The sequence below is a fragment of the Schistocerca cancellata genome, chromosome 6 (assembly GCF_023864275.1).
Source record: "Schistocerca cancellata isolate TAMUIC-IGC-003103 chromosome 6, iqSchCanc2.1, whole genome shotgun sequence".
In the NCBI taxonomy this organism is placed as follows: Eukaryota; Metazoa; Arthropoda; class Insecta; order Orthoptera; family Acrididae; genus Schistocerca; species Schistocerca cancellata.
This window is the reverse complement of record NC_064631.1, coordinates 103,364,069-103,389,832: the sequence shown is the minus strand read 5'-3', so window position 1 is coordinate 103,389,832 and position 25,764 is coordinate 103,364,069. Positions and strand designations below refer to the sequence as shown.

The 25,764-nt window shown below is 45.4% G+C and overlaps 1 protein-coding gene and 1 pseudogene across 1 annotated transcript in view; both read left to right on the top strand.

The window, feature by feature from the left end:
- The window catches only part of LOC126088171 (SH2 domain-containing protein 3C), a 1,167,763-nt gene that overhangs the window by 237,416 nt on the left and 904,583 nt on the right, over window positions 1-25,764 (top strand). The window lies entirely within an intron of this gene.
- Window positions 13,837-13,954, top strand: LOC126089960 (5S ribosomal RNA; annotated as a pseudogene).

Here is a 25,764-nt window from a genome sequence, read left to right as displayed (position 1 = left end):
CAGGTTCGTTGTTGAGTACACCATCGCAAGCGCTCCTGTCTGTGACGCAGCGTCAAGGGTAACCGCAGCCATGGTCTCCGAGCTCATAGTCCATGCTTCTGCAAACGTCGTAGAACTGTTCGTGCGGATGGTTGCAAACGTCCCCATCTATTGACTCAGGGATCGAGACGTGGTTGCACGATCCGTTACAGCCATGCGGATAAGATGCCTCTCATCTCGACTGCTAGTTATTCTGTAGTTATTCTGTATTACCCTCCTGAAGCCACCGATTCCATATTCTGCTAACAGTCATTGGATCTCGACCAACGCGAGCAGCAATGTCGCGATACGATAAACCGCAATCGCGATAGGCTACAATCCGACCTTTATCAAAGTCGGAAACGTGATGGTACGCATTTCTCCTCCTTACACGAGGCATCACAATAACGTTTCAGCAGACAACGCCGGTCAATTGCTGTTTGTGTATGAGAAATCGGTTGGAAACTTTCCTCATGTCAGCACATTGTAGGTGTCGCCACCGGCGCCAACCTTGTGTGAATGCTCTGAAAAGCTAATCATTTGCATATCACAGCATCTTCTTCCTGTCGGTTAAATTTCGCGTCTGTAGCACGTCATCTTCGTGGTGTAGCAATTTTAATGGCAAGTAGTGTAGTTTCCGTTAGACACAGTTTGTCATGTCACTTCTGAATCGATGGGGAGCGATCATCGAATCAAGAGGGTCCACTCTTTCTACATCACAGGAACGGCTTCCCCCTAGCTACTGCCCAGTAGCGCCTTGAATTCTCTTGCAAAGGTAGTTACACGGCTTTGAATTATTGACTTTGCATTTGTGAGAAACCTGCCTCGCCGAATAAACTGGTTTTAGATGAGAAGCAAATGGCTCTGAGCACTATGGGACTTAACATCTATGGTCATCAGATGAGACGCACTGCAGAAAATTACTGAGCGTCCGCCGACAAAAGTTTCAGACTAAATCCGTGCGGCACTGTGTCGCATAATTCATCGCACGCGCCAAGCAAATGCATTCCTGCCGCGGTCGTGATTTCACCCGACGCTACGGAAGCTTCTACGAATTATTCAGTCGATGAGTGAAGACAGTCTACTGACTGGTTTGATGCGGCCCGCCAAGAATTCCTTTCCTGTGCTAACCTCTTTATCTCAGAGTAGCACTTGCAACCTACGTCCTCAATTATTTGCTTGACGTATTCCAATCTCTGTCTTCCTCTACAGTTTTTGCCCTCTACAGCTCCCTCTAGTACCATGGAAATCATTCCCTCATGTCTTAGCAGATGTCCTATCATCCTGTCCCTTCTCCTTATAGTGTTTTCCACATATTCCTTTCCTCTCCGATTCTGCGTAGAACCTCCTCATTCCTTACCTTATCAGTCCACCTAATTTTCAACATTCGTCTATAGTACCACATCTCAAACGCTTCGATTGTCTTCTGTTCCGGTTTTCCCACAGTCCATGTTTCACTACCATACAATGCTGTACTCCAGACGTACATCCACAGAAATTTCTTCCTCAAATTAAAACCGGTATTTAAATGGTTCAAATGGCTCTGAGCACTATGGGACTTAACTTCTTAGGTCATCAGTCCCCTAGAACTTAGAACTACTTAAGCCTAACTAACCTAAGGACATCACACAACACCCAGCCATCACGAGGCAGAGAAAATCCCTGACCCCGCCGGGAATCGAACCCGGGAACCCGGGCGTGGGAAGCGAGAACGCTACCGCACGACCACGAGATGCGGGCAAAGTCGGTATTTGATATTAGTAGACTTCTCTTGGCTAGAAATGCCTTTTTTGCCATAGCGAGTCTGCTTCTGATGTCCTCCTTGCTCCGTCCGTCATTGGTTATTTTACTGCCTAGGTAGCAGAATTCCTTAACTTCATTGACTTCGTGACCATCAATCCTGATGTTAAGTTTCTCGCTGTTCTCATTTCTACTACTTCTCATTACCTTCGTCTTTCTCCGATTTACTCTAAAACCATGCTGTGTACTCATTAGACTTCATTCCGTTCAGCAGATCATTTAATTCTTCTTCACTTTCACTCACGATAGCAATGTCATCAGCGAATCGTATCATTGATATCCTTTCACCTTGTATTTTAATTCCAGTCCTGAACCTTTCTTTTATTTCCATCATTGCTTCCTCGATGTACAGATTGAAGAGTAGGGGCGAAAGGCTACAGCCTTGTCTTACACCCTTCTTAATACGAGCACGTCGTTCTTGATCGTCCACTCTTATTATTCCCTCTTGGTTGTAGTACATATTGTATATGACCCGTCTCTCCCTATAGCTTACCCCTACTTTTTTCAGAATCTCGAAGAGCTTGCACCATTTTATATTGTCGAACGCTTTTTCCAGGTCGACAAATCCTATGAAAGTGTCTTGATTTTCTTTAGCCTTGCTTCCATTATTAGCCGTAACGTCAGAATTGCCTCTCTCATCCCTTTACTTTTCCTAAAGCCAAACTGATCGTCACCTAGCGCATTCTCAGTTTTCTTTTCCATTCTTCTGTATATTATTCTTGTAAGCAGCTTCGATGCATGAGCTGTTAAGCTGATTGTGCGATAATTCTCGCACTTGTCAGCTCTTGCCGTCTTCGGAATTGTGTGGATGATGCTTTTCCGAAAGTCAGATGGTATATCGCCAGACTCATATATTCTACACACCAACGTGAATAGTCGTTTTGTTGCCACTTCCCCCAATGATTTTAGAAATTCTGATGGAATGTTATCTATCCCTTCTGCCTTATTTGGCCGTAAGTCCTCCAAAGCTCTTTTAAATTCCGATTCTAATACTGGATCCCCTATCTCTTCTAAATCGACTCCTGTTTCTTCTTCTATCACATCAGACAAATCTTCACCCTCATAGAGGCTTTCAATGTATTCTTTCCACCTATCTGCTCTCTCCTCTGCATTTAACGGTGGAATTCCCGTTGCACTCTTAATGTTACCACCGTTGCTTTTAATGTCACCAAAGGTTGTTTTGACTTTCCTGTATGCTGAGTCTGTCCTTACGACAATCATATCTTTTTCGATGTCTTCACATTTTTCCTGCAGCCATTTCGTCTTAGTTTCCCTGCACTTCCTATTTATTTCATTCCTCAGCGACTTGTATTTCTGTATTCCTGATTTTCCCGGAACATGTTTGTACTTCCTCCTTTCATCAATCAACTGAAGTATTTCTTCTGTTACCCATGGTTTCTTCGCAGCTACCTTCTTTGTACCTATGTTTTCCTTCCCAACTTCTGTGATGGCCCTTTTTAGAGATGTCCATTCCTCTTGAACTGTACTGCCTACTGCGCTATTCCTTATTGCTGTATCTATAGCGTTAGAAAACTTCAAACGTATCTCGTTATTCATTAGTACTTCCGTATCCCACTTCTTTGCCAACCTAAGGACTAAAATTACATCAGACGGAAAGTCAAGGAAGGATATTACAAGCCGAATCCACCAGTCAAAGTCTGGTTTTAACAACAGAAGAAATCATTTCACATCCAGCACTATAGACAAACATACTAGGAAAAACCTCATAAAGACGTTTGATTGAGTTTACTGCTGTATGGAAGTGAAACTTGAACGCTTGGGGGCCGGCCGCTGTGGCCAAGCGGTTTTAGGCGCATCAGTCCGGAACCGCACTGCTGCTACGGTCACAGGTTCGAATCCTGCCTCGGGCATGGGCGTGTGATATCCTTAGGTTAGTTAGGTTCAAATGGCTCTGAGCACTATGGGATTTAACATCTGAGGTCATCAGTCCCCTAGACTTAGAACTACTTAAACCTAGGTTAGTTAGGTTTAAGTAGTTCTATGTCTAGGGGACTGATGACCTTAGATGTTAAATCCCATAGTGCTTAGAGCCATTTGAACCATTTGACGCTTGGGGAAGCAGGAAAACATAAAAATAACAGCCTTCGAGATGTGGTGCTATCGCAGAATGCTCGAGATTTCCTGGGTAGGCAAGATGTCAGACGAAGAGTGGAGGAAGAGAAGCCTTGTAACCTGAAGCTCATCAGACACAGGAGGGACACGTGGGTGGGTCATCTGCCGACACAAGACGTTATCGTTAAAAGTATCATTGAAGGGATAGTAGAAGGGAATAATACAACAGGCAGACTGAGACTAGAACACATCAACCGGGTCATGTAGGTTACTAGCTGCACAACCTATACCGTCATCAAGAGAAAGGCCGGAGAGAGAAATGAAATCCGTACTGAACTGCTGCTACCCAACCAGATGGCTGAAGGCCTAAGATGAAGACTGTGACAACTGCTGTGTTGTCCGAACAAGACAAAGCCAGAGTAAAAGCCTCACAGTCGAAAAGATGTGAACTAGTGCCAGTGTCATATGGACTCGGCACTTGCGCGAGTTCCACCAGCGCCAATGGCGGCACTGACTATGACGATATCGACTTCGCCTCGGCCAATAGCTGACCGAGTGCAATCCACCAATGACCGGACGACAACGGACAGAAGCCGATTCGGAAGATAAAGGAGCAGCTATCGCCCATATGGTTATAGATCATCGTCCACAGCTGACCTAGAAACGGAATATCGTTCAGTGAACTCTTAGAAGTGAACAGACAGTTGTTGTAAACTGCATTTGCTATGTACTGTGAAGTTTACCTACGATTATTTGCACTTAGCTATTAAGGGCCTTCTGTTGTGTTATATTACAAGCACTGTTGCAGACTTCATTATTCAACCAATCACAAACGTAAGTAAACATTTATAACTTATTTGTGTGACCGTGTTACTAATTTTGTAGAATCTCCGTTCTCCTATCCTGTTACCTGACCCTGGGGCATAGCTGTGTGATAGACGAGGGAGAAATTGTCTTACCGGTGTACTGCACCTGAAGGCACTTCACGAACTCACAAACTCGGCCTACCGTAACAACAGTGGCAGGAGCAGAACGTGATCATCCCCTGTGACTGGTAATCCAGAAAGAGGCCGTTACACTCCTGACGTTTTAAGGCCGGCAGGTGCGCCGTACCTTCCAGTTATGCGTGAAGTTGTTTTTCAAGAAGGTGAACAATGAGGCCAGTTGTCCCTACTGTACATTCCTTCCTCTATACGGGCGGTGTTTTACTTTTGCTCTGGCCAGCTCGTTCTATAGATTTCTCACCCATAAATTGCAGACAGCCACTGCTCTGACAGAGAGCTGGTGCAGCATGGCATGACGTTCCCGTTTCTCGCATCTAAGCTCAGCTTTCCCCGTTCCCAGCCGTGTAGAGCAATTGTTACTACCTGATGTAGCAGCTCTACGAACTAAGTTTCGCACGTTGTATTACAACGCCAAAAACCACATGAAATTCAACGATGTACCCTTTCCCTATATTCTCTTACGCACCATGTGTATTAAGAGGCTACAAATATCCAATCCCTGTTGCAGATTGCCTGGCTAATGGCTTCCTGGCGCAACAGAAATTCCGTTTTCAATATTTTTGGTGAAATTATTCACCGAATAAAAATTTAAAATACCGTCATAATTCACTCATTAAGAGATAGAATCTTACGTCAAAGGTTTATCAGAGAAATTACAATATTACAGTCTGAAACAGAAAAACTGTAAGATTATTTGAGAATAAGAGTGTCTAGTGACTTCTCACTTACTTTACACTTAGCTTCAAAAATTCTCGAAACTTTTTATCGCTCACACGTTCCGCAGAATAGTGAAAGGAAACAAATTTCTCACTTACTGTAATTTTTCTGTTCATGCACTAAAACTTCAGCGTTAGTGGTAACAGTTTAATTCATTACTCTTTACTACCAACTCTATTCGCAAGAAATTTTACTGACAGTGTCCGCAAATTACAATGACATAATTTTTCTGGCACATTTAGTGGTATATGCGGACACTCTGCAAAATTTGTTCAGTAGACATGATGTCATAAATACAAAGATGCGTGAAGAACTATCTTTCCTTAAAACGGAGCGGAAACTATCGAGACTGTACGAATCCACCGCTTGATAGTGATTGCACTTAGCGACTTCCGACAAACTTTAAATGTAATTTCAAACCATTTTGAAATTTTTTCTCGCTCACCGCCTCATAAAATAGGAAAAGAGTTTAGCGCTCCTTGTTCATAAGGTATAACTTCTGCATGAATTTTTACGTTTCAATTTATTATTTCTTACCTACTAACTCTATTCGTTACCCATTTTGCAGACAGTATCCACATGTATCACAGTAGATATCCAAAAAATATATGATGGTACGACACATAGTTTAAGAGAAAAAAATAATTTTTCACAAAATGTGAGTAGTTCTCATTGTCGTTTGTATAATTGTTCATAAAACAGAAGCAACTGTGCTGGAAGGTAGGTCTACTTCTCATGTGATTCTGTCAAATAGACCTACGATTAGGGAATCGTTCTTCACGTAACTGGAATTGCAAAGTCGAGAAGTGTCAGCGGTACAGAAAGTACCCTCCATTACACATTGTAGAGTGGCTTGATAGGTACAGATGAAGATTAAGCAAAATAAACGTGTCTTCAACCATAAATTTTTCACATTCTTAATGTCACGTATTTAGCATATTAACTCATTTGTAAAGTAAACAGATGGTTGAAGTTGTTGCATACATGGGAGTTCGAGTCTTTAAGGGGTGCACACAGGTTGAAATCTTGAAAGTTTTAATTTTGTTTTTTGTTCATTATCTAATTAATTTCCCATTTCCATAATTTCTGGGTCATTCATTCATTTAAACAAAACATTCTGCGGGCATGACCATGCCCATCTGATAGTCCTCAGACTGAAATCTGTAATTTCATCTTTTGTACCCACGCCCCCGAGGGCAATTACTTAGAAGATCAGGATTTAAAAGCTTTCAAAGCAGTCGAGGAGGAGAAGCCATATGGAGAAAATGTAGGTATCACTATGCAGCAGTGCGTATGTCTTGTACAAAAGGGAAGGCGTATGAGTCTGAGACAACTGAAAACTGCTTACTAACGGTAGAAATTGGAAGATGGCATAGGATTAGATGGTAAGAATAGACTGGCAGAAAAGACATAGAAAGAAATCAAAATTATTATGGCATGACAATCAGACAAAATGGTTAGTAGCGTAGAAACATGGGAAAAGCAGTTTGGGCTGTTTTTTGTCATTTCTCTTCAACACACGATAAACTCGTTTATGGCCTATGCCCTCTATAAAGTGACTCATGATGGAAATACAGCAGAGTACAGAAAAGTTGTGCGGAATTTGTTCACAAACCAGGTTTTCCTTTTGTAAGTTGAGTTCTTGAGGGGGGAGGGGGATGGATCAAATGGCTTTGAGGTCATCAGTCCCCTAGAACTTAGAACTACTTAAACCTAACTAACCTAAGGACACCACACACATCCATGCCAGAGTCAGGATTCGAACCTGTGACCGTACCAGCCGTGTCGTTCCGGACTGAAGCGCCTAGCAAAAGCTCGGCCACAGCGGCCGACTCTTAAGGGAAACTTTCAAAGATTTGTTAGATGTAAGTCTATTGAAAAAATGTCTTCGTGGTGCAAATGGCTCTAAGCACTATGGGACTTAACATCTGAGGTCATCAGTCCCCTAGAACTTAGAACTACTTAAACCTAACTAACCTAAGGACATCACACAACACCCAGTCTTCACGAGACAGAGTCCAGTCTTACAAATTTACTCTTTTTGATGGACACACGTCCAGAACGTCCGCTGTCAAAATTCTGCCATCTCTGTCCCCACATCCACCACTGCTGGCGGCTCACCTCCAACTGCGCAACGATACGCGCTGTTCACACCCAGCTGCCCAACACTAGAACAGCAAATAGTCCAACAACGCAAACCAGCCACAGACTTCACACAGCACAGTCACTACGTGGCGTTACCAACATAAAAACCTAAACAGCCTACTTACATAAGAGCGCTACATGGCGTTACCAACTTAAAAACCCAAACAGCCTACTTACACTTTTATTCCCAATAGTTTCTGACAAAAGGTACCTTTCATGTGACTAAATTTTACATTGTGTAGGATAGGGATTTTCCAAGTTAAAGAACCGATGGGTGGGGGAGGGAGGGTGGTACTGGGCAGTAAAGATTCTTTATTTGTTATTCCTCCTGGGTGCTCTAGCTCGCGCTCCTGAATACTCCGAACGCGAAATTCCGACGCAGTGACGTCACGAACCTCGCCGCACATTCACGTTCCCTTAACCGTGCCGTGAGAGGCGGACTGGAGCGTGGTCACCGCAGGCGCCGTGACCCGCGACCGCAGTGGGCAGGCCGGGTTCGGCGCGGCCCGCTCTCCTGCCTCTGCTATTCCCGCCGATGAGCCAGCGCCGCGGCGCGCCGTTTGTATGTTAATGAGCGACGCCGCGCGCCGGCCGGTTCTGCGTGCTCCCTCGGCGCCGGCGTTAAAGGTCGCAACTGCCCCCGCACTTGCCGCGCACGCTTCCCCGCGTACGCACCGGCCAGTTCGCGTGTTCCCTCTCAGGTTGCGTCATTCCTCGAGTAACCATTACTGGCACTCGTGTGGCGTAGCAATAACGACCACGAGACACTTTTGCCGGATAGACTGACAGTAAACGCTGACCCAGCGAGTTGGCCCAGTGGACTGGACTCGTATTCGGCAGGACGACGGTTCAAACCCGCGTCCGGCCATCCTGATTTAGGTTTTTCGTGATTTCCCTAAATCGCTTCAGGCAAATACCGGGATCGAGAATGAGATTCTCACTCTGCAGCGGAGTGGTCGCTGATATGAAACTTCCTGGCAGATTAAAACTGTGTGCCGGACCGAGACTCGAACTCGGGACCTTTGCCTTTTCCGTCCTCACAGGTTTACTTATACGAGACGAGCTACTGGCAGAATTAAAACTGTGAGGACGGGGCGTGAGTCGTGCTTGGGTAGCTCAGTTGGTAGAGCTCTTGCCCGCGAAAGGCAAAGGTCCCGAGTTCGAGTCTCAGTACGGCACACAGTTTTAATCTGCCAGAAAGTTTCATATGAGCGCCCACTCCGCTGCAGAGTGTGAATATCATTTTGGAAACATCCACCTGGCTGTGTCAAAGCCATGTCTCCGCAATATCCTTTCTTCCAGGAGTGCTAGTTCTGCAAGGTTCGCAGGAGAGCTTCTGCAAAGCTTGGAAGGTAGGAGACGAGGTACTGGCAGAAGTAAAGCTGTGGGGACGGGGCGTGAGTCGTGCTTCGGTAGCTCAGGCGGTAGAGCACTTGCCCGTGAAAGGCAAAGGTCCCGAGTTCGAGTCTCGATCCGGCACACAGTTTTAATCTGCCAGGAAGTTCCAAATACCGGGATGGTTCCTCTGAAAGGGCACGGCTGGTTTCCTTCGTCATGCTCCCCTAATCAGACTGGACCTCGCCGTTTGATCCCCTCCCCCAAATCAACGAGCCAACCGACAAAAAGGCCATTGAGCATCATGTTGTGGTTTCTTCTAAAAATTGCGAAATAGTTACGTTTCTAGAAGAGGCAATCAAAGAATTGCTTCTTCCTACGCGAGAAGATTAGAGTTCCAACGGAGGTTCACCAGCTGTTTTTCTTTCCGTTTACTAGTCGCGACGTAATTTGTCTCCATCTTCAAGTCGCCCAGATAGCAAGTAATCAATACTACAAATCAGCTAAATTTGCACAGTGTGTGCCTTGAAGAATCGTTACATGTCTACAAATCAGATCGGGACGGTGGCTACCTCGAAAGTTCGTGCAAAACTGACCAACCACAGCCGCGCGGGATTAGCCGAGCGGTCTGTGGCGCTGCAGTCATGGACTGTGCGGCTGGTCCCGGCGGAGGTTCCAGTCCTCCCTCGGACATGGGTATGTGTGTTTGTCCTGTAATTTAGGTGAAGTAGTGTATAAGCTTAGGGACTGATGACCTTAGCAGTTAAGTCCCATAAGATTTCACACACATTTTGACCAACCACAGTGTGCCCGCATGGACCTTATATATAATTTTGCTACAATGTGGATGATGATTAAAAACAGTGAATTAATTAAATACAATGAAATTTGATACATATCCGACGGAAAAGGACATAGTATGAAACGTAAATTAAAATCTTATTAGGCAGTAAATGTACCTCGTTACACAACAGTCTCATTTACATTCAAAATAGTCAGATATTTAAATATAACAATAAACTCAAAACTAAATGCCGTCCGAACATGTCTCGGAAGAGTCTAACGGTACCGACCGGTCGCCATGTCATCCTCAGCGTACCGGCATCACTGGATGCGAATATGGAGGGGCGTGACGCCAGCACACTGCTCTTCCACCTTTATGCCAGTTTCCGAGACCGGAGGCGCTCCTTCTCAATCAAGTAGCTCCTCACTTTGCCTCACAAGGGCTGAGTGCACCCCGCTTGCCAACAGCGCTCGGCACACTGGACGGTCACCCATCCAAGGCTAGCCCAGCCCGACAGCGCTTAATTTCGGTGATCTGACGGGAGCGGGTGTTACCACTGCGGCAAGGCCTTGGCTAATTATAACAATACATGTTGCATTGTAGTGAATTACATGGAAAATATAGACTGTACATCTGCATCTACGTGCATAGCCAGCAAGCGACCGTACGGTACAAGTTGGAGGGTAAGAAGTTATTTCCTTCGCTGTTTCAATCGCAAACAGAACGAAAGAAAAACAACTGTCTATAAGCCTTCGTACGATCAAGAATTTCTCTCGTATTATATTTTGGTGTTTACGCGAAATGTGCGTTCCCTATGGTCGCTGGTTCGAATCCTGCCTCGGGCATGGATGTGCGTGATGTCCTTAGGTTAAAGTAGTTCTAAGTTCTATGGGACTGATGACCTCAGATGTTAAATCCCATAGTGTTCAGATCCATTTTTTTTTTCGGTAGTAGAATAGATATGCAGTCGAACTTTAAATGCTGGTTCTCTAAATTCCGCAATGGTGTCTCGCGGAAAGAGCGTCGTCTTTCCTCCAGGGATTCCAATTTCAGTTCACGAAGCGTTTCCGTGGTGCAGCGAGTCAACTGGTAAATGCTTTGTTGCCGTCCACGCCAGTCGCGCAGCTCGCCGCGCATCCCTTTGATGTGCCGACAACAGCCGGAGCCAGACGAGCCATATGCTCGGCCGGCCGGCAAGCCTGTTTCGCGGCCAGCCCTCGGAGCCTACCTCCGTCCACATTACTCGCAAGGCTCGCAAGGTCACACCAATATTCAAGAAAGGTAGTAGGATTAATCCACTCAATTACAAGCCCACATCGTTAACGTCGATATGCAGCAGGATTCTGCAACATATATTGTGTTCGAACGTTATGAATTAGCTCGAAGAAAACGGTCTATTGACACACAGTCAACATGGGTTTAGAAAACATCGTTCCTGTGAAACACAACTAGCTCATTATTCACATGAAGTTCTGAGTGCTATTGATAAGGAATTCCAGATCGATTCCGTATTTCTGGATTTCCAGAAGGCTTTTGACACTGTACCACACAAGCGGCTTGAAGTGAAATTGCGTGCTTCTGGAATACCGTCTCAGTTAAGTGACTGGATTTGTGATTTCCTGTCAGAGAGGTCACAGTTCGTAGTAATGGGCGGAAAGTCATCGAGTAAAACAGAAGTGATTTCTGGCGTTCCCCAAGGTACTGTTATAGGCCCTTTGCTGTACCTTATCTATATAAACGATTTTGGAGACAATCTGAGCAGCTGTCTTAGATTGTTTGCAGATGGCGCTGTCATTTATCGACTAATAAATTCATGAGAAGATCAGAACAAATTGCAAAACGATTTAGAAAAAATATGTGAATGGTGCGAAAAGTGGCAGTTGACCCTACATAACGAAAATTAGGTCACCCACAGGAGAGCTAAAAGGAATTCGTTAAACTTCGGTTACACGATGAATCAGTCTAATCTAAAAGCCGTAAATTCAACTAAATACCTAGGTATTACAATTACGAACACCTTAAATTTGAAGGAACACATAGAAAATGTTGTGGGGAAGGCTAAGCAAAGACTGCGTTTTATTGGTAGGACACTTAGAAAATGTTTTCCCTTATTTTATCGTGGTGATCGTTCCTCCCTATGTAGGTCGGTGTCAACAAAATATTTTCGCATTCGGAGGAGAAAGTTTGTGATTGGAATTTCGTGAGAAGATTCCGTTGCAACGAAAAACGCCTTACTTTTCATGATGTCCAGCCCAAATCCTGTATCTTTTCTGTGACACTCTCTCCCATATTTCGCGATAATACCAAACGTGCTGCCTTTCTTTGAACTTTTTCGATGTACTCTGTCAATCCTATCTGGTAAGTATCCCACACCGCGCAGCAGTATTCTAAAAGAGGACGGACAAGCGTAGTGTAGGCAGTCTCCTTAGTAGGTCTGTTACATTTTCCAAGTGTGCTGCCAATAAAACGCAGTCTTTGGTTAGCCTTCCCCACAACGTTTTCTGTGTGTTCCTCCCAATTTAAGTTGCTCGTAATTGTAACACCTAGGTATTTTGTTGAATTTACGGCTTTTAGATTATACTGATTTATCGTGTAACCGAAGTTTAACGAGTCCCTTTTAGCACTCATGTGGATGACCTCACACTTTTCGTTATTTAGGGTCAACTGCCACTTTTCGTACCATTCAGATATCTTTTCTGAATCGTTTTGCAGTTTGTTTTGATCTTCTGATGACTTTATTAGTCGATAAACGACAGCGTCATCTGCAAACAACCGAAGACGGCTGCTCAGATTGTCTCCCAAATCGTTTATATAGATAAGGAACAGCAAAGGGCCTATAACACTACGTTAGGCAACGCCAGAAATCAATTCTGTTTTACTCGATGACTTTCCATCAATTACTATCATTTCATTTCACAGCTTGTATTGCCCCCGCAGTCATGTTTACACTGTAGTGGTAGTATTACTGGTAGTACAAATTCGAGGGTTAGGGGTAAGTCATATTGCTTTGGTTATCACCTCGAAAAAATAAAGTTATCCAGCTAAATAATGGAAACTCCAGGTTGAGATATCAAACATTACTATGTAACTTCCAGATGACACGTTGAGTTGCAGACAGGCGCAATTAAAAGGCACTTACAGATAAGGTTTCGACCACAGTCTTCGTCAGAAAAAGAAACACGCGCCACTCGTTCACCCGAGCTAGCACACCTCACGCACACGTGACCGCCATCTCCTGCAGCTCGGACCAGAAAGAACTTATGTTATTAGTTGTTTGAAACTCATCAGCGAATTAAATCTGTGTGTTGGACAGAGGCTTGAACGTGTGACCTTCGACATTCGCGGGGAAATCAGCGCACATCCCGCCGCAAAGTGAATATTCATTCTGCGAACAATTCACTAGACTGTGGCTGAACAATGTCTCCGCAAAATCTTCCCTTCCGGGTATGCTGCGTAGAAGAACTTCCGTGAAGTTTGGAAGGTAGAAGCTGAGGCACTGAAGCAAGTAAGCTGTGAGGGCGCGTCGTGAGTTGTTCTTCGGTAACTCAGTTTGTAAAGCAGTTGCCTGCGGAAGGCGAGTCCTGGTCCGGCACGCAGTTTTAATCTGCGAGGAAGTTTAAAATCATCGCAAACTCCACTGCGGAATGAAAATTGAGTCTGTGATTCATTTTTGGTTTATTTACAGTTACGTGTCTGCAGTCCTCGTATACTCTGAAATTCCCTCTCCACTGTAGCACGCAACTACTACTAGACGTGCCAAAACGAAACGGTGCAACCCATTTCCACTTCATCAGTGAGTTCATTGTGTCCTGGTTGGTCCAGCTCCGTGCTACTATACTGCGGCGTGGGGATTTCAGGACTGCAGACAGGTGCCAGCTAACAAACAAACATTAGTTACGTAACTTAACTAAACAAACACTGTTTTCTGCCTTACTTTTAAAACATGCTTAAGTGCTTTTTGACAACGGCCTTGCCGCAGTGGTAACACCGGTTCCCGTCGGATCACCGAAGCTAAGCGCTGTCGGGCTGGGCTAGCACTTAGATGGGTGGCCATACGATCTGCCGGGCGCTGTTGGCAAGCGGTGTGCACTCAGCCCTTGTGAGGCAAACTGAGGAGCTACTTGATTGTGAAGTAGCGGCTCCGGTCTCGGAAACTGACATACGGCCGGAGAGCGGTGTGCTGACCACATGCCCCTCCATATCCGCATCCAGTGACGCCTGTGGTTGAGGTTGACATGGCGGCCGGTCGGTCCCGTTGGGCCTTCATGGCCTGTTCGGGAGGAGTTTAGTTTATTTTTTAAGTGCTTTTAAAATATAATTATTTACTATTTTGTTATTTGTTAAATAAAAGCGAAATTGGGGTCCGCTTTTAGGTACTTCCCTCTCTAATGTCACTTCTGCTTGTTCGCTGACAGCAATTTAAGCCGTAGTCTTAGCTTCCTGCCTAACCAGACCCATGGAAATTGCAACATAGTCGGAAAGGACCTTCAAATATTTGTGATAAATAAGAATACAAATACCATTGCTGCTCTCAGATTCCTTTACAAACGAGTAAACGAAGAAAAAGAAAACGCATTCAACGAGCGGCGAACCTGTGACCTACACTGTGAGTCTCTACCCACGCGGCGCTACTTGAGCACAAGAGTCAATGTTATTATTCATGTTCGCACCCCCTGATGGCTTTTTCCGTCGATAAATCTTTAGCCGCGCGGGATTAGCCGAGCGGTCTAGGGCGCTGCAGTCATGAATCTGCGGATGGTCCCGGCGGAGGTTCGAGTCCTCCCTCGGGCATGGGTGTGTGTGTTTTTCCTTAGGGTAATTTAGGTTAAGTAGTGTGTAAGCTTAGGGACTGATGACCTTAGTAGTTAAGTCTCATAAGATTTCACAAAAAAATAGCTCTGAGCACTATGGGACTTAACTTCTGAGGTCATCAGTCCCCTACAACTTAGAACTACTTAAACCTAACTAACCTAAGGACATCACACACATCCATGCCCGAGGCTGGATTCTAACCTGCGACCGTAGCGGTCGCGCGGTACCAGACTGTAGCGCCTAGAACCGCTCGGTCACTCCAGCCGGCGACATGAGGAAAGTTTCCAACCGATTTCTCATACACATACAGCAGTTGACCGGCGTTGCCTGGTGAAACGTTGTTGTGATGCTTCGTCTAAGGAGGAGAAATGCGTACCATCACATTTCTGACTTTGATAGAGGTCGGATTGCAGCCAATCGCAATTGCGGTTTATCCTATCGCGACATGGCTGCTCGCATTGGTCGAGATCCAATGACTGTTAGCAGAATATGGAATCGGTGGGTTCAGGAAGGTAATAAGGAACGCCGTGCTGGATCCCAACGGCCTCGTATCACTAGCAGTCGAGATGACAGGCATCTTTTCCTCATGGATGTACCGTCAGTTTTTCGGATGAATCCAGGTTCTGTTTACTGCATCGTGATGGTCGTATCCGTGTTTGGCGTCATCGCGGTGAACGCACATTGGAAGCGTGTACTCGTCATCGCCATACTGGCGTATCACCCGGCATGATGATATGGGGTGCCATTGGTTACACGTCTCGGTCACCTCTTGTTCGCATTGACGGCACTTTGAACAGTGGACGTTACATTTCAGATGTGTTACTACCCGTGGCTCTACCCTTCATTCGGTCTCTGCGAAACACTACATTTCAGCAGGATAGTGCACGATCGCATGTTGCAGGTCCTGTACGGGCCTTTCTGGATACAGAAAATGTTCGACTGCTGTCCTGGCCAGCACATTCTCCAGATCTCTCACAAATTGAAAACGTCTGTCAATGGTGGCCGAGCAACTGACTCGTCACAATACGCCAGTCACTACTCTTGATGAACTGTGGTATCGTGTTGAAGCTGCATGGGCAGCTTTATCTGTACACGCCATCGAAGCTCTGTTTGACACGATGCCAGGCATATCAAGGCCGTTATTACGGCCAAAGGTGGTTGTTATGGGTACTGATTTCTCAGGATCTATGCACCCAAATTGCGTGAAAATGTAATTACGTCATTTCTAGTATAATATATTTGTCCAATGAATAGCCGTTTATCATCTGCATTTCTTCTTGGTGTAGCAATTTTAATGGCCAGTAGTGTACTAAGGAATACCATCTTATAATGTATATGATGTAATATGGAATAAATTATTTTTACCTAAGAAGATTTTTACGTAACGAGTTGTGTTGCGTACATCATTGTGGAATGAGAATAAGGGGAGGGCAGTGAGTCCTCTCATACTGCACAGTCCAAATTTAAAGGTGCCAGTGGCGGACCAGAGGCGTACTTGTGAACGGCATACAGGATGCCAAGTTCTGTGGCGTTTCCAGCAAGACAGTCTATGGAAACTTCTTTTTCGTTGTGAGAGCTATCACTGGTTTATCCTATCTCGACTCATGGCTCGTGCCACGACTTGAAACTGATAGCATGGGCTCGATCTTCCTACAAGATTGCGCCCCTGCCCATTTACACAATTATGTACGTGGATTCCTGAATGAGAGGTTGCCACGTCTCTGGGTAGGTTCTGTTGCAGCTGCTGACGTGACGCTATTCGAGGGACCACTGTGGCCACCCGATCTGACAACTGGGTTGGATCCACCATCCTGAATTCTGGTTAGCTGCTTCATTTTAATGCTTCGCTGTGACTGGCTGGAGAAGGTTAGAGGGAAGGGTTCAAAGCACAAATAGGCTAATTCCGCTATCTCGGATTTTTTTCTAATTTCCCACTACCTCAACTGGCAAACCTCCACTACCTTGCATTTTGATTTGATGGAGGGCAGATGGGAGATGGGGCGGGGTAGGACACAGTAGGCAGATGGTGGGGTGATGGGGGTGGAGGGGAAGGGTGGGAGGCATTGTGGTGTCATGAGTGATCATGTGATGCGCGTATGATAACCTTCAAGGCGAATGACCGCGTTCAAGGTCATTTTCGGTCCAGAATGCCCAGAACCATTCTATTTTTTCTCGATGACAGGGTATCCCCCAAAAGACAACAAAAGTGTGAAAGTTTATCGCTTACTATATTTTCGATGTCGTTGCAGTAAAACTGCGGTATTAGGCCTGAAATTTCAAGATAGGAAATTCAGAGTTTAGAAGTCCTGTCGATATCGAAGTTATTAGAGATGGTGTGCAAGACGTTTTTGTTTATTACCTCTTTACTATTATACATTTTACAGAATGGATCCACATATACCATTGAATGTGCCTGTAAAATTGTATCATTGTAGGAACATAGTCAGGAGATATGACGTCATAAACATTGAGATGTGCGGAAAACCAGCTTTACTCAGAATGGAGCAGGAGTTACCCAGTATATACCCATGAGAGTTGCTGCCTTGGCTTTTTTTTTTCTACAGCAAGGATAGCTTTTATGCTCCACGTCGAAGACTGAAGACTTGTGACACCACATCGCAGGAGCTGTTCTTACCATCACTCCTGATACGCTGGGCGACTGATTAGATGTATGCCGTGTGAAGAAGGGTTGTCATATAGAACGCTTATAAATATTCTAAAAAGCAACTTGAACGTTAGTCTTTCACGAACTATATCATATAATGCGTTGCTCTTGTTCAATTATCTCTTGACGATTTTTTGAAATGGTTCACGGACTTCATTTCCTTCACTTGTGAAGTGTAAATGGAAATTTATGTTTAAATTTAATTATAAAAATTGGCCGGGTGCGAATAGGGTTCGGGTGTCAGAGCTTTGGTTAGGATCTTCAACACGTGGCGAAACCCTGGTGAAACCACGTCCAGACGTCGTGGGGTTAGGCTGCCACCCCTCATTACAGATTTCGGACGCCGTAGAACATCAGACGTTAATGCTGCGCAGACTACAAGTGTCTCTGAACACACAGTGCATGGAATGACTCGTAACGATGGGCCTCCACAGCCGACGACCCATGCCTTTGCCAATGTTAGCACTACGACATTGGCAACAGCGACTGAAATGGGCACGTGACCATCGGCACTGGACGTTGTCATGGTGGTAGAGCGTAGCATGGTCTGATGAATCCCGATACCTTCTTCAACATGCCAACGTGGGCGCGCGAATCCGTCGTCGTCCAGGGGAACAGCTCCTTGACACCTGTACTGCGGGATGGAGACAAGCTTGCGGCGGCTCCATTATATGGTGTCCGTGGTCTCCGTTATGTTCTGGGAAACATTCACGTGGGCGTCCATGGGTCCAGTGGGGCTCGTGCAAGACACCATGATGGCCAAGCGGTATCTATCACTGGTTGCAGATCCGTTCAAGACAATCATATTTCCCGACGACAGTGGCACTTTTCACAAAGATAATGCGCCATGTCAGAAGGCCAGGAGTGTGCTGGAGTGATTCGAGAACACAGTGGCGAGTTCGAATTGATATATTCACCCCCAAGCTCGCCAGATCTGAGCCCGATCGAACACAACTGCGATGTGATTGAACGTGGCGACAGATTTAATGGCCGGCCGGGGTGGCCGAGCGGTTCTAGGCGCGCAGTCCGGAACCGCGCGACTGCTACGGTCGCAGGTTCGAATCCTGCCTCGGGCATGGATGTGTGTGATGCCCTTAGATTAGTTAGGTTTAAGTGGTTCTAAGTTCTAGGGGACTGATGACCTTAGAAGTTAAGTCCCATAGTGCTCAGAGCCATTTGAACCATCAGAGTTAATGGCCCCTCCTCCCACCCTCCCCGTAATTTACGGGAATTAGGTGACTTGCTGTATGCAGTTGTGGTGCCAGCTCCCTCCAGCGATCTGCAAAATGCCTCACTGCTTCCAGGCCACGACGCGCCGCCGCTGTTGTCCGTGCCAAAAGAGAACATACCGGTTATTAGATAGGTTGTCATAATGTAGTGACTGATAGTGTAGAAGTTCATCCATCCTGGGAATCTAGAATTTCGACGATTTTTGCCTGTTATCAATTTCCATACTGGCAAGATATCAAAATGATGTTGTTGTTGTTGTTGGTGTTGTCTTCAGTCCTGAGACTGGTTTGATGCAGCTCTCCATGCTACTCTATCCTGAGGAAGCTTCTGAATCTGCTTAGTATATTCATCTCTTGGTCTCCCCCTACGATTTTTACCCTCCACGTTGCCCTCCAATACTAAATTGGTGATCCCTTGATGCCTCAGAGCATGTCCTACCAACCGATCCCTTCTTCTGGTCAAGTTGTGCCACAAACTTCTCTTCTCCCCAATCCTATTCAATACTTCCTCATTAGTTATGTGATCTACCCATCTAATCTTCAGCATTATTCTGTAGCACCACATTTCGAAAGCTTCTATTCTCTTCTTGTCCAAACTATTTACCGTCCATGTTTCACTTCCATAAATGGCTACACTCCATACAAATACTTTCAGAAATGACTTCCTGACACTTAAATCTATACTCGATGTTAACAAATTTCTCTTCTTCAGAAATGCTTTCCTTGCCATTGCCAGTCTACATTTTATATCCTCTCTAATTCGACCATCATCAGTTAGTTTGCTCCCCAAATAGCAAAACTCCTTTACTACTTTAAGTGTCTCATTTCCTAATCAAAATATGTAATACAAATGGCCGTATTGTTTGATTTCATCGACGTAGAAGCTTAATATTTGACACCGGCAAGAGACCATACACCTTAGTAAGTGAGATAAATTTTAACTTGATATGTCCATCCACTCCTAACAAAAAAGTCTTATAACACGTGGATAACAAATGCCAAAAAATATTTTTGTGTGATATAATTACGAATTAACAATTTTCGAATTTTTCCCTGTACTTGTAGTGTGGAACCTTGCTTCTTTCCCAGTTTCATGATTCTAGACCAAATGCAAGTAATCTATAGGTTTTGATGAGCGAGTTTGAATAAAAAAAAGTGACATGAAAGGCTGTATCTTTTCATTGCATTTAGTTAGAAGCCAACGTTTATACAGGATGGTCGGAAATTCCCGTTACAAACTTCTAGGACATGTAGAGGGTAGGGAGTACATTACATTGTGAATGGGAACCCATGTCCGGAAACGTATCGCTTCCGTTCTACGACAGTTTCGATGCAGATGATTATCTCATCCACACCCACGTGAGGAATATACATACGCGTGACCCAGTACAATTGTTGCAATCCATTTGAAAAGAATACTGACTCGTTCCGTTATTACTTATGCATTTGCATTACAACTTACACCTTATGGTTTACATTAGTGGACAACAACAAGAATCCAGCATCTACGGCACTAGCCGCAACGTATCGATGCATTACAACAGCGACTCGATGTGGCGACCACCAACGTTGTTACACACATTGTACCTCCGAAGCATGTTGTGGTACACTCTCTCCATCCCACCTGGTGTCTCTTCAGTGTCTTGTGCAGAGGCCAGAACTCGTGCCAGCAGATCTTCCTCTGTCTTTACAGGTGTCTCATAAATTAAGCTCTTCATACGACCCCATAAGAAGTAGTCCGTAGGATTTAAATCCGGCGATCGTGGCGGCCACGCGGTTGGACCGCCACGGCCTATCCATCTTTGACCATACCGTCTGTTGAGATGTCTCCGGACAGCCAGTGAAAAGTGAGGTGGTGCTCCATCATGCTGAAACCACATTTCCTGACGGACATTCGATGGCACAGCTTCCAAGAACGGGTCCATTACGTGTCGTAAGAAGATTAAGTATGCGGGACCGGTGAGCTTGGATCGAAGGAGTTATGGTCCAATCACATGACCGCCCAGAATACCTGCCCACACGTTAATTCCGAACCTGTCTTGAAATCCCTGAACATGCGTGGCATGAGGGTTTTCGTCCGCCCAGACATGGCTATTTCGAACATTCAGAACACAATCCCTTGAGAAACTACATTCATCTGTCAAGAGAATTCGACGTCGAAACAGGGGCGCGTCGATGCAACAGTGCAGGAACCAAGTGCAGAAGGCGACGCATTGTGGAAAGTCTGCTGGACCCATAGCGTGTACCCTTTGTAAGTGATACGGATGTAATTGTTGCTGATGCAGGACGTCCAAGACGGTACTCGGACTAACAGCCATTGCACGCGCAATTGTTCGCGAACTCGTTGACGGTCTATCTTCAATGCGACGCAGTACACCTTCTTCAAATTCGGGAGTGCGGCGTCACGGTGAAGGTATCCGTTTCTCGTAGCCGTTGTGTAACTTGGGCAAACAGTTTGTGCGATGGAGTGTGACGGTATGGAAAACGTTCGTGATACAGCCGACTAGCAGCTCTTCCGTTACCTCCAGCTCCGCCATACACAAGGAGCATGTCTGAGTATTCTGCAAACGTGTACTGCACCATGTTTCCTCTATGGGTGATGCACAGGTATTGACTCGGTCTCACAGCAAAGCGGACACTAAGCGACATCTGGGGATTGTTAGATATAGTACACGTCATTGTGTCTACCCTATTGCATACCAGGACAGGGAACTCTGAGACGTTTCTCTTGCCCTGAGCAGCCGTCGACGAGGTACACATCTGAATTGAAACTGTCGTAGAACGGAAACGATACGATTCCGGACATGGGTTCCTATTCAAAATGTTCTGTACTCACTACCCTCTACAAGCCCTAGACTGCAGGTGTGCCCCAGGGCTCTGTCCTCTCCTTTCTCCTCTACCTCCTGTACACGCCAGATATGCCTCCTCCAGTACACCTCCTGCAGTACGCCGATGACACCGCATTCCTTGCCCTCGCTCATACCCTCCAACGGTCCCAACGCATTCTCCAGAATCACGACCTTTTTGCCGCATGGTGTAGCCAGTGGCTCCTGAAAATCAATCCCAAGACCCATGCAATCATCTTAGGTTGTACCACTCGCTCCTTCCGGCTCCTGGATTTCTCCCTTACCATCTGCGCCCGTCCTGTCCACCTCTCCCCCACCCTCACCTTCCTTGGCCTCAACATTGACCATCACCTCACCTGGATCCCTCATCTCCGCTCCATCCAACCCAAAGCCCACAACTGCCTCCGACTCCTCAAACTCCTCTCTGGCCAGACATGGGGGTTGCACCCCTCTACCATCCTCCACACCTACAAATCCTTAATCTGTCCCATCCTCTGTTATGCCAGTTCCGCCTGAATATCCGCCCCCCCCCCAAATTCAATAAGTCCCTCCAGATCCTTGAGCACCATGCACTCTGCCTCGTCTTCCATATACGCCTCCCGTCCCCCATGCTGATCCTGTACGACCTAATTCCTTTCCCCCATCTGCTCCTATTCCTTGAACATATCTGCATACTCTACACATCCCACCACCTTGATCCCCCTCATCTCCTGGTTGCTCCTCTCCTCTCCAACCCCCGCCCTCTGCCACGCCTTCACTAGTGTGTCCCCCCTACCCTCCATCTCTACACCCTTTCCCTAGGTGGCTTCCGTCGACTCCCCGTCCCAGATGATGCCCTCTCTCCCTCCATTTTTCCCTCCTATCAATTCCGATCTTCACCCCCCACCTTTCCTTTGTCCTTTTCTCGGGCTCCCTCTTCCCCTCCCCCCTCCATCTTGTTTTTTCCCCACCTACCCTCTCTCTCCCTCCATTCTCTCCCCCGAGTCCTTTTCCGTTTTCCATCCTCTGCCTTTCCCCATTCCCTCTCGCGTCTACCCTGCTCCTCCCTTATGAATCCTCTCCCTTCGTCGTCGTCCCCCCCACGCCTTTAGTTTTTTCCTCTCCTCTCCCCCCCCTTTTTCTTTCCCCTCCTCTGTCCAGGTCCCCCCTCCCGTCTGCCCTTGCCTGTGGTGTGTCATCTTCGTGCCGACGTTTTAGTGCAGTGTTCCTAGTGATTGTTAAGTGCTGTGCGTCTTTTCCGAAGTGTTGCGAACGGACATCATGCTGTTGCAGGGTGTGATTTTTTTTCTTGCAAACAGAATCCAGACTGTCGCCGTGTTTTTTTAATTATCTGTCTACTTTTTCCCTGTGTGCTTCTTGTGTATTTTATTATCATCGCCCACCATTAGTTTTATGTTTTTAACTTTCCACAATTTTCCGCCGTTTTCCATTTTACGTCACCGTTTTATCGCCTGTTTTTATTGTTTCTTATCTTCTTATGGGGGGAAGTGGCAACAAAACGACTATTCACGTTGGTGTGTAGAATATATGAGTCTGGCGATATACCATCTGACTTTCGGAAAAGCATCATCCACACATTTCCGAAGACGGCAAGAGCTGACAAGTGCGAGAATTATCGCACAATCAGCTTAACAGCTCATGCATCAAAGCTGCTTACAAGAATAATATACAGAAGAATGGAAAAGAAAACTGAGAATGCGCTAGGTGACGATCAGTTTGGCTTTAGGAAAAGTAAAGGGACGAGAGAGACAATTCTGACGTTACGGCTAATAATGGAAGCAAGGCTAAAGAAAAATCAAGACACTTTCATAGGATTTGTCTACCTGGAGAAAGCGTTCGACAATATAAAATGGTGCAAGCTGTTCGAGATTCTGAAAAAAGTAGGGGTAAGCTATAGGGAGAGACGGGTCATATACAATATGTACAACAACCAAGAGGGAATAATAAGAGTGGACGATCAAGAACGAAGTGCTCGTATTAAGAAGGGTGTAAGACAGGGCTGTAGCCTTTCGCCCCTACTCTTCAATCTGTACATCGAGGAAGCAATCATGGAAATAAAAGAAAGGTTCAGGAGTGAAATTAAAATACAAGGTGAAAGGATATCAATGATACGATTCGCTGATGACGTTGCTATCCTGAGTGAAAGTGAAGAAGAATTAAATGATCTGCTGAACGGAATGAACAGTCTAATGAGCACACAGTATGGTTTGATAGTAAATCGGAGAAAGACGAAGGTAATGAGAAGTAGTAGAAATGAGAACAGCGAGAAACTTAACATCAGGATTGATGGTCACGAAGTCAATGAAGTTAAGGAATTCTGCTACCTAGGCAGTAAAATAACCAATGACGGACGGAGCAAGGAGGACATCAAAAGCAGACTCGCTATGGCAAAAAAGGCATTTCTAGCCTAGAGAAGTCTACTAATATCAAATACCGGCCTTAATTTGAGGAAGAAATTTCTGAGGATGTACGTCTGGGAGTACAGCATTGTACGGTAGTGAAACACGGACTGTGGGAGAACCGGAACAGAAGAGAATCGAAGCATTTGAGATGTAGTGCTATAGACGAATGTTGAAAATTAGGTGGACTGATAAGGTAAGGAATGAGGAGGTTCTACGCAGAATCGGAGAGGAAAGGAATATGTGGAAAACACTGATAAGGAGAAGGGACAGGATGATAGGACATCTGCTAAGACATGAGGGAATGACTGAAGCTGTAGAGGGAAAAAACTGTAGAGGAAGACAGAGATTGGAATACGTCAAGCAAATAATTGAGGACGTAGGTTGCAAGTGCTACTCTGAGATGAAGAGGTTAGCACGGGAAAGGAATTCGTGGCGGGCCGCATCAAACCAGTCAGTAGGCTGATGACCAAAAAAAAAAAAAAAAAAAATCTGTAGGCTGAAGAGTCCCCCTTCGGGGGGAATCGAAATCCAATGAAGGAAACGAAAAAAAAAGCACCGTGTATACTGCCAAGGCACAACATACATCTGACCGTTCCTGAGAAAAAGGGATTTTAGCAGTCGGACAGACAGAGAGACGGACAGATGGACAACAAAGTGATCGTATAACGGTACCCTTTTTCACCTGTTGAGGTACGGAACCCTAATGATAAAATAACGTCAGCGTAAATAAAATAACAATCTCGTCGCTTTCTGAATGTCTCTTCGTACGTTCTTGAGTGTGCTCTTTCGTGCCATCGCATTAGTGGCTACGTCAGCGCTGTGGCGCGGCAAGCAGCCGAACTGTAGGACCGTGGGCCCACGCGGCCAGGCGTCGCGTCACACGGGCGTGTTTGTTTCGCTAATGCGCCGCTGTGCGAATGAACCCATCTCATCCCACGGCCGCAGGCCAACAAACACTTCAGCCGCTGCCCACGTCCGCAAACTACCTGCGCTGCTCTCTGGCAACGCGTGGGCGGCTCCGCTGCCAAGTGGCTCTCTCCGAGGGAACGGCGCGCTGCAGTGTGCCCAAGAGACTCACGCAGTCCCCACCAGATTTCCACTACTGGCAACTTCAGTTGTCGATCGAACATAATACATGCTTACGGAATAGTGGACCAGCTTCGTGACTCTTGTCTGACTTAAATAAATTATACTGCAGTATATTTGTTTTATTGCTTTATTTTTGGTTTTTCCTTTTCAGAACATCACAATATACAGTCTTTCATAAACAGATTAATTACATACATTCCTTTTTTATATCCATTTCCAAAACTAAGTTGATTATGTGGTATACTGAGGCAATTACCTTACAAGGAGTGCAATAACCTGTCCATCAAGAACTTTCAAAACCTTGCATTCTCGGTGTAGCCCTCTTTGAACGGACGAAAAATGGGTGATTTTCGAGAATTTTTTCAAGTAAAATAAAAATTAATGCTGAATCTGATGATACAGTTCTATTCCTTACACTTTTGTCTTTAAGAAATCGCTTTTGTGCCCACGTTGGACACTCCTTGTAACAACTGCACCTGGTGGAAGGATCCCTTGCAGCCGGAACACTGATAATGGACGGCAATTCCCGAAACCTTGCTATTGGACCTGAAACAAAATGGTCTTGTATATGTTATTTCCAACACATTTTCTATCAGCATATGTAGAATAAATGAAAAATATGAAGTTATAACAAAATGGTAACGTGTTGAAACAAATGTCACTTTCTCCGCCAACAAAACTGAGACCACCAAAAATAACCATTTGAATATATCGCAGTACGACTGCGTTTGCTGACAGAGAATCCAATGTAAAATTCCGACATCAAATTAAGATTAAAATCGTATGTATCGTTCTCAAGTTTTGTTTGGTGCCAGTTTCAAAATTGGTTTCGAGGGAAACGTGAT